Source organism: Balaenoptera physalus, assembly GCF_965194825.1.
Source record: "Balaenoptera physalus genome assembly, contig: HAP1_SCAFFOLD_818, whole genome shotgun sequence".
Classification (NCBI taxonomy): Eukaryota; Metazoa; Chordata; class Mammalia; order Artiodactyla; family Balaenopteridae; genus Balaenoptera; species Balaenoptera physalus.
In genome coordinates this window covers 310,969-320,621 of record NW_028125962.1, presented here as the reverse complement: position 1 = coordinate 320,621, position 9,653 = coordinate 310,969, and the positions used below count along the sequence as shown (strand labels likewise).

Genomic DNA, 9,653 nt, shown 5'->3' with positions numbered 1-9,653 from the left:
CCTCTAATCACAATGCTCCATGCCCTTGTCATCACAAGGCTCCAGAACTCTTGTCATTATAATGCTCCATGTCCGTTTCATGACCATGCTCCTTGACACTTGTCATCACAATGCTCCATAGCCCCTGTCATTACTGTGCTCCATAATAACTTTAATCACACTTCTAGATGACCACTGCCATCACAATGCCCCATAACATTGTCATCACATTGCTCCATAACACCTGTCATCACAGTGTTCCCTGCCCATGTCATCACAATGCTCCCTGTCCCCTTTAATCACAATGCTCCATGCATTTTTCCTCACAATGCTCCAGAATTCGTGTCGTCACAATGTTCCATGACCGTGTCATCACAATGCTACATGACCCTGATCATCACAGTTCTCCATGACCTTTGTCATCACAATGTTCTATGTCGCTTTTCATCACAATTCTCAATGACCACTTTAATCACTATGCTCGCTGACCATTTTCATCACATTTCTCTATTGTCATTACAATTCCCCATGGCCCGTTTCTTCACAATGCTCCATGATGCCTGTCATCACAATGCTCCATGGCTTTTTTATCACAATGCTCCAGGACTAGATTCATCACAATACTCCATCCCCCTTTTCATCACAGTGCACAATTAAACCTTTCATTACAATGCTCCATGACACTTGTCATCACAATGCTCCATGGCTTTTATCGTCACAATGCTCCCGGGCACTTTTCATCACGATGTTCCATGAAAACTTTCATCACATTGCTCCATGAACATTGTCATCAGGATGTTCCATGAAAACTTTCATCACATTGCTCCATGACCATTGTCATCACAATAGTCCATAGCCTTGTCAACACAATGCTGCATAATCCCTGTCATCACAATTCTCCATGTCTGCTCTCATCACAATAATCCAGGACAATTTTCATAACAATGCTTCATGCCTCCAGTCATCACAGTGCTCCATGATACATTTCCTCACAATTCCTAGATGATCAATGTCATCACAATGCCCCATGACACCTGTCATCACAATTCGCTATGACCCTTGTCATCACAATACTCGATGAACGGTGTCATCACAGTGTTCCAGGACACTTGTCATCACAAAGCTCCATGATTACTTTCATCACAATGCTCCAATACACCTGTCATCACAATGCTCCATGGCCCCTGTTATCATATTGCTCCATGATCTCTTCCATCACAATGCTCCATGACCACTGTCATCACCATGCCTCATGACGCCTGTCATCTCAATGCTCCATGGCCCCTTTCATCACAATGCTCCACGAACCCAGTCATCACAATGTTCCCTGCCCTTTTCATCACAATGCTCCATGGGCCCTGTCATCACAATGCTCCATGCCCTTGTCATCAAAATGCTCCAGAAGTCTTGTCATCATAATGCTCCATGCCAATGTCATCAAAATGCCCCATGACACTTGTCATCACAATGCTTCATGGCCTTTGTCATCACAATGTTCCATGGCCCCTGTCATCACAGTGCTGCATGATACCTTTCATCACAATTCCAGATGACCACTGGCATCACAATTCCCCATGACAGATGTCATCACAATTCGCCATGGTCCTTCTCATTACAATGCTTCATGAACCGTGTCATCAGAAGGTTCCAGGACACTTGTCATCACCATGATCCATGATCACTTTCATCAAAATGCTCCATGAACCCTGTCATCTCAATGCTCTATAGCCTTTGTATTCACAATGCTCCATGGCCCCTGTAATCACAGTGCTCCATGAGCCATTTCATCTCAATGTTCCGTGACCTCACTCATCACAATTCCCCATGACCCCTCTAATCACACTGCTCCATGGCACCTGTAATCCCAATGCTCCATGTCCTTGTCATCACAAGGCTCCAGAACTCTTGTCATTATAATGCTCCATGTCCGTTTCATCATCGTGCTCCATGACACTTGTCATTACAATGCTCCATGGTCCCTCTCATTACTGTGCTCTATAATAAATTTAATCACATTTCTAGATGACCATTGCCATCACAATGCCCCATGACATTGTCATGACAATTCACCAGGACCATAGTCATCACAATGCTCCCTGAACCATGTCATCAAAGGGTCCCAGGACACTTGTCATCACAAGGATCCTTACCACTTTCATCACAATGCTCCATGACCACTGTCATCTCAATGCTCCATGGCCTTTGAATTCACAATGCTCCATATCCCCTGTAATCACAGGGCTCCATAACACCTTTCATCATAATGCTCCATAACCACTGCCATCTCAATGACCCATGATGCCTGTCATCACAATTCTCCAAGGCACCTCTCATCACAATTCTCCATGACACTTGTCATCACATTGCTCAATAATACCTGTCATCAGAGTGTTCCCTGCCCATGTCATCACAATGCTCCATGTCCCCTATAATCACAGTGCTCCATGCCTTTTTGCACACAATGCTCCAGAATTCTTGTCATCACAATGTTCCATGACCGTGGCATCACAATGCTCCATGGCCCTTGTCATCACAATGCACTATTTCACTTTTCATCACAATTCTCAATGACCACTTTAATCACTATGCTCGCTGACCATTTTCATCACATTTCTCTAATGTCATTACTATTCCCCATCGTCCCTTTCTTCACAATGCTCCATGATGCCTGTCATCACAATGCTCCATGGCTTTTGTTATCACAATGCTCCAGGACCAGTTTCATAACAATACTCCATCCCCCTTGTAATCACAGTGCACAATGAAACCTTTCATTACAATGCTTCATGACACTTGTCATCACAATGCTACATGGCCTTTATCGTCACAATGTTTCCAGGCACTTTTCATCATGATGTTCCATGAAAACTTTCATCACATTGCTCCATGACCATTGTCATCACAATAGTACATACCCTTGTCAACACAATGCTGCACAATCCCTGTCATCAAATTCTCCATGACTGCTGTCATCACAATAATCCAGGACAATTTTCATAACAATGCTTCATGCCCCCAGTCATCACAGTGCTCCATGATACCTTTCCTCACAATTCCTAGATGATCAATGTCATCACAATGCCCCATGACACCTGTCATCACAATTCGCTATGACCCTTGTCATCACAATACTCGATGAAAGGTGTCATCACAGTGTTCCAGGACACATGTCATCACAAAGATCCATGATTACTTTCATCACAATGCTCCAATACACCTTTCATCAGAATGCTCCATGGCCCCTGTTATCATATTGCTCCATGATATCTTTCATCACAATGCTCCATGACCCTGTCATCACAATGCTACATGACGCCTGTCATCTCAATGCTCCATGACCCCTTTCATCACAATGCTCCATGAACCCAGTCATCACAATGTTCCCTGCCCTTTTCATCACAATGCTCCATGGGCCCTGTCATCACAATGCTCCATGCCCTTGTCATCAAAATGCTCCAGAACTCTTGTCATCATAATGCCCCACGCCAATGTCATCAAAATGCCCCATGACACTTGTCATCACAATGCTCCATGGCCTTTGTCATCACAATGTTCCATGGCCCCTGTCATCACAGTGCTCCATGTTACCTTTCATTACAATTCTAGATGACCTCTGTCATCACAATGCCCCATGACAGATGTCATCACAATTCGCCATGGTCCTTGTCATCACAATGCTCCAAGACCACTCTCATCAAAATGCCCCATGACGCCTGCCATCAGAAATCTCCAAGGCCTCTCTTACCAAAAACTTCATGATCCCTGTCAGCACAATGTTCCATGACACTTTTCATCACAATAATCCATGACCCCTGTCATCACAAAGTTCTCTGCCCGTATCATCACAATGCTCCTTGTCACCTTTAATCACAATGCTCCATGCCCTTTCATCACAATGCTCCAGAATTCTTGTCATCGCAATATTACTTGACCGTGTCATCACAATGCTCCATGACTCTTGTCATCACAAAACTCCATGACCCCTGTCATCACAATGATCCATGACTCCTTTCCTCACAGTGCTCCAGTACCCTTTTCATCACAATGCTCCATGCCATTGTCAGCACAATGCTCCTTGGACCCTGTCATCCAAATGCTCCATCCCCATTTCATCACACAGCTTCAGATATCACATCATTACAATGCTCCATGCCCGTATCATCAGAATGCTCCATGCCCTTTTCATCACAATGCTCCAGAACACTTGTTATCATAATACTCCATTCCTGTGTCATCCCATTGCTCAATGACACTTGTCATCAAAATATTCCATGGCCTTTGTCATCACTGTACTACATGATACCTTTAATCAAAATTCTACATGACTACTGTCATCACAATGCAAGATGACCAATGTCATCATAATGCCCTATGACACGTGTCATCACAATTCGCCTTGGCCCGTGTCATCTCAATGCTGTATGAATCGTGTCATCACTAGGTTCCAGGACACTTGTCATCACAGTGATCCATGACCATTTTCATCACAATGCTCAATGAACTCTGTTATCTCAATGCTCCATGGCCTTTGTCATCACAATGCTCCATGGCCCCTGTAATCACAGTGCTCCCTGACCCGTTTCCTCTCAATGCTCGATGACCTCACTCATCATAATGCCCCATGACCCCTGTAACCACAATTGTCCATGGCCCTTGTCATCACAGTGCTCCAAGCCTTTGTCATCACACAGCTCCATGGCCCCTCTAATCACAATGCTCCATGCCCTTCTCATCACAAGGCTCCAGAACTCTTGTCATTATAAGGCTCCATGTCCGTTTCATCACCATGCTCCATGACATTTGTCATCACAATGCTCCATAGCCCCTCTCATTACTGTGCTCCATAATAACTTTAATCACACTTCTAGATGACCACTGCCATCACAATGCCCCATGAGATTGTCATCACATTGCTCCATAACACCTGTCATCACAGTGTTCCGTGCCCATGTCATCACAATGCTCCATGTCCCCTATAATCACAATACTCCATGCCTTTCTCCTCACAATGTTCCAGAATTCTTGTCATCACAATGTTCTATGACCATGTCATCACAATGCTACATGAACCTGGTCATCACAGTTCTCCATGACCTTTGTCATCACAATGCTCTATGTCGCTTTTCATCACAATTCTCAATGACCACTTTAATCACTATGCTCGCTGACCATTTTCATCACATTTCTCTATTGTCATTACAATTCCCCATCGTCCCTTTCTTCACAATGCTCCATGATGCCTGTCATCACAATGCTCCATGGCTTTTGTTATCACAATGCTCCAGGACCAGTTTCATCACAATACTCCATCCCCCTTGTCATCACAGTGCACAATTAAACCTTTCATTACAATGCTCCATGACACTTGTCATCACAATGCTCCATGGCTTTTCTCGTCACAATGCTCCCGGGCACTTTTCATCACGTTGTTCCATGAAAACTTTCATCACATTGCTCCATGAACATTGTCAACAGGATGTTCCATGAAAACTTTCATCACATTGCTCCATGACCATTGTCATCACAATAGTCCATACCCTTGTCAACACAATGCTGCATAATCCCTGTCATTACAATTCTCCATGACTGCTGTCATCACAATAATCCAGGAAATTTTTCATAACAATGCTTCATGCCCCAAGTCATCACTGTGCTCCATGATACCTTTGCTCACAATTCCTAGATGATCAATGTCATCACAATGCCCCATGACACCTGTCATCACAATTCGCTATGACCCTTGTCATCACAATACTCGATGAACCGTGTCATCACAGTCTTCCAGGACACATGTCATCACAATGATCCATGACTACTTTCATCACAATGCTCCAATACACTTGTCATCACAATGCTCCATGGCCCCTGTTATCATATTGCTCCATGATCTCTTTCATCACTATGCTCCATGACCACTGTCATCACCATGCCTCATGACGCCTGTCATCTCAATGCTCCATGGCCCCTTTCATCACAATGCTCCATGAACCCAGTCATCACAATGTTCCCTGCCGTTTTCATCACAATGCTCCATGGGCCCTGTCATCACAATGATCCATGCCCTTGTCAACAAAATGCTCCAGAACCCTTCTCATCATACTGCTCCATGCCAATGTCATCAAAATGCCCCATGACCCTTGTCATGACAATGCTCCATGCCCTTGTCATAAAAATGCTCCAGAACCCTTGTCATCATAATGCTCCATGCCAAAGTCATCACAATGCTCCATTACACCTGTCATGACAATGCTCCATGCCCTTGTCATCATAATGCTCAGGAACTCTTGTCATCATAATGCTCCATGCCAATTTCATCAAAATGCCCCATGACACTTGTCATCACAATGCTCCATGACCAATGTTTTCACAATGATCCATGACTCCTTTCCTCACAGTGCTCCAGTACCCTTTTCATCACAATGCTCCATGTCATTGTCAGCACAAAGCTCCTTGGACACTGTCATCAAAATGCTCCATCCCCTTTTCACCACAATGCTCCAGATATCCTATCACTACAATGCTCGATGCCCATAACATCACTATGCTCCATGCCGTTGTCATCAAAATGCTCCATGGCCCCTGTAATCACAATGCTCCATGCCCTCGAAATCACAATGCTCCAGAACACTTGTCATCATAATACTCCATTCCCGTGTCATCCCATTGCTCAATGACACTTGTCATCAAAATGTTCCTTGGCCTTTTTCATCACAGTGCTCCATGATACCTTTAATCAAAATTCTACATGACCACTGTCATCACAATGCAAGATTACCAATGTCATCACAATGCCCCATGACACGTGTCATCACAATTCGCCTTGGCCCTTGTCATCTCAATGCTGTATGAACCGTGTCATCACTAGGTTCCAGGACACTTGTCTTCACAGTGAACCTTGACCACTTTCATCACAATGCTCCATGAACTCTGTTATCTCAATGCTCCATGGCCTTTGTTTTCACAATGCTCCATTGTTCCGATAATCGTGCAGCTCCGTGAACACTTTAATCACAATGCTCCTTGACCACTGTCACCATAATGCCCCATGACGTCTCTCATCACTGTGCTCCAAGGCCACTGTCATCAGAATGCTCCATGATCTGTGTCAGCACAATATTGCATGACACTTGTCATCACAATGCTCCATGATCCCTGTAATCACAATGCTGCAAGCCTTTGTCATCACAATGCTCCAGGTCTGTTGTCATCACCATGCTTCATGCCCGTGTCATCACAATGCTCCATGAATCTTGTCTTCACAATGCTCCATGGCCCATGTCATCACAATTCTCCACGACCCCTGTCATCACAATGCTCTATTGCTTTTGTCATCACAATGCTCCGTGAACCCTGTCAACACAATGCCTGATGACCCCTGTCATCAAAATGCTAAATGGCACTTGTCATCACAATGCTCTATGATGCCTGTCATCACTATTCTCCTTGTCACTTGTTATCACAATGCTCCATGGCCCCTGTAATCACAGTACTCCATGACCCTTTTATCACAATGCCCAATGCCACCTCTCATCACAATTCTCCATGGCATTTGTCATCACGATGCTCCATGACACCTGTCATCACAATGCTCAATGACACTTGTCGTCACAATGCTCGATGGCCCTTGTCATCACAATGTTCCTTGGTGCTATTCATCACAATGCTCCATGACAACTTTCATCAAAATACTCAAAGATTTGTTTCATCACAATGCTCCATGGCCCTTGTCATTACAAATCCACATGATCCCTTCCATCACAATTCTCCATGGCAACTTACATAAAAATGCTCCATGCCCCTCTCATCACAATGCCCAATGATACCTGTTTTTACAATGATCCATTACCCTTGTCATCACAAGGCTCCATGTCCCTTGTATTCACAATGTTCCCTGGCCCTTGTCATCACAATGCTCCATAGCGCTTTTCATCGCAATGCTCCATGTCCGCTTTCAGCTAAATGCCACATGACACCTGTCATCACGATGCTCCATGGCCCTTGTCATCACAATGCTCCATGAAACATTTCCTCACAATGCTCCAGTACGCCTTTCATCCAAATTCCCCATGGCCACTGTCATCACAATTCTCCATGACCCCTGTCATCATAATGGTCCATGGCCCGTTTCATCTCAATGCTCCATGACACCTGTCATCACAATGCTTCATGGCCTTTTTCATCACAATACTCCATGGCCCCTGTAATCACAGTGCTCCATGACCCGTTTCATCTCAATGCTCCATGACCTCACTCATCACAATGCCCCATGACACCTATAATCACAATTCTCCATAGCCCTTGTCACCAGAGTGCTCCAAGCATTTGTCATCACACTGCTCCATGGCCTCTGTAATCACAATGCTCCATGCCCTTGTCATCACAAGGCTCCAGAACATTTGTCATTATAATGCTCCATGTCCGTTTCATCACCATGCTCCATGACACTTGTCATCACAATGCTCCATGGCCCCTTTCATTACTGTGCTCCATAATAACTTTAATCACATTTCTAGATGACCACTGCCTTCACAATGCCCCATGACATTGTCACCACAATTCACCATGACCATTGTCATCACAATGCTCCCTGAACCATGTAATCACAGGGTCCCAGGACACTTGTCATCACAATGATCCATTACCACTTTCATCACAATGCTCCATGACCACTGTCATCTCAAAGCTCCATGGCCTTTGTATTCACAATGCTCCATGGCCCCTGTAATCACAGTGCTCCATAACACCTTTCATCATAATGCTCCATGACCACTGCCATCTCAATGCCCCATGACGCCTGTCATCACAATTCTCCAAGGCCCCTCTCATCACAATGCTCCATGACACTTGTCATCACATTGCTACATAACACCTGTCATCACAGTGTTCCCTGCCCATGTCATCACAATGCTCCATGTCCCCTATAATCACAATGCTCCATGCCTTTTTCCTCACAATGCTCCAGAATTCTTGTCATCACAATGTTCCATGACCATGGCATCACAATGCTCCATGGCCCTTGTCATCACAATGCTCTATGTCGCTTTTCATCACAATTCTCAATGACCACTTTAATCACTATGCTCGCTGACCATTTTCATCACATTTCTCTATTGTCATTACAATTCCCCATGGCCCCTTTCTTCACAATGCTCCATGATGCCTGTCATCAAAATGCTCCATGGCTTTTGTTATCACAATGCTCCAGGACCACTTTCATCACAATACTCCATCCCCCTTGTCATCACAGTACACACTGAAACCTTTCATTATAATGGTCCATGACACTTGTCATCACAGAGCTCCATGGCCTTTATTGTCACAATGCTCCCAGGCACTTTTCATCACGATGTTCCATGAAAACTTTCATCACATTGCTCCATGACCATTTTAATCACAATAGTCCATGCCCTTGTCAACACAATGTTGCATAATCCCTGTCATCACAATTCTCCATGACTGCTTTCATCACAAGAAACCAGGACAATTTTCATAACAATGCTTCATGCCCCCAGTCCTCACAGTGCTCCATGATACCTTTCATCACAATTCCTAGATGATCAATGTCATCAAAATGCCCCATGACACCTGTCATCACAATTCGCTATGACCCTTGTCATCACAATACTCGATGAACTGTGTCATCACAGTGTTCCAGGACACATGTCATTACAAAG

General features: G+C 44.4%; 1 long non-coding RNA gene across 1 annotated transcript; it reads right to left on the bottom strand.

The window, feature by feature from the left end:
• Window positions 1–324: 324 nt before the first annotated feature.
• LOC309653674 lies at window positions 325–5,404 on the bottom strand. The gene is made up of 2 exons (XR_014259356.1): window positions 5,050–5,404; window positions 325–393 (listed from the first exon to the last, which is right to left on the bottom strand). It is a non-coding gene; the product is annotated as an uncharacterized lncRNA (long non-coding RNA).
• Window positions 5,405–9,653: the final 4,249 nt, after the last annotated feature.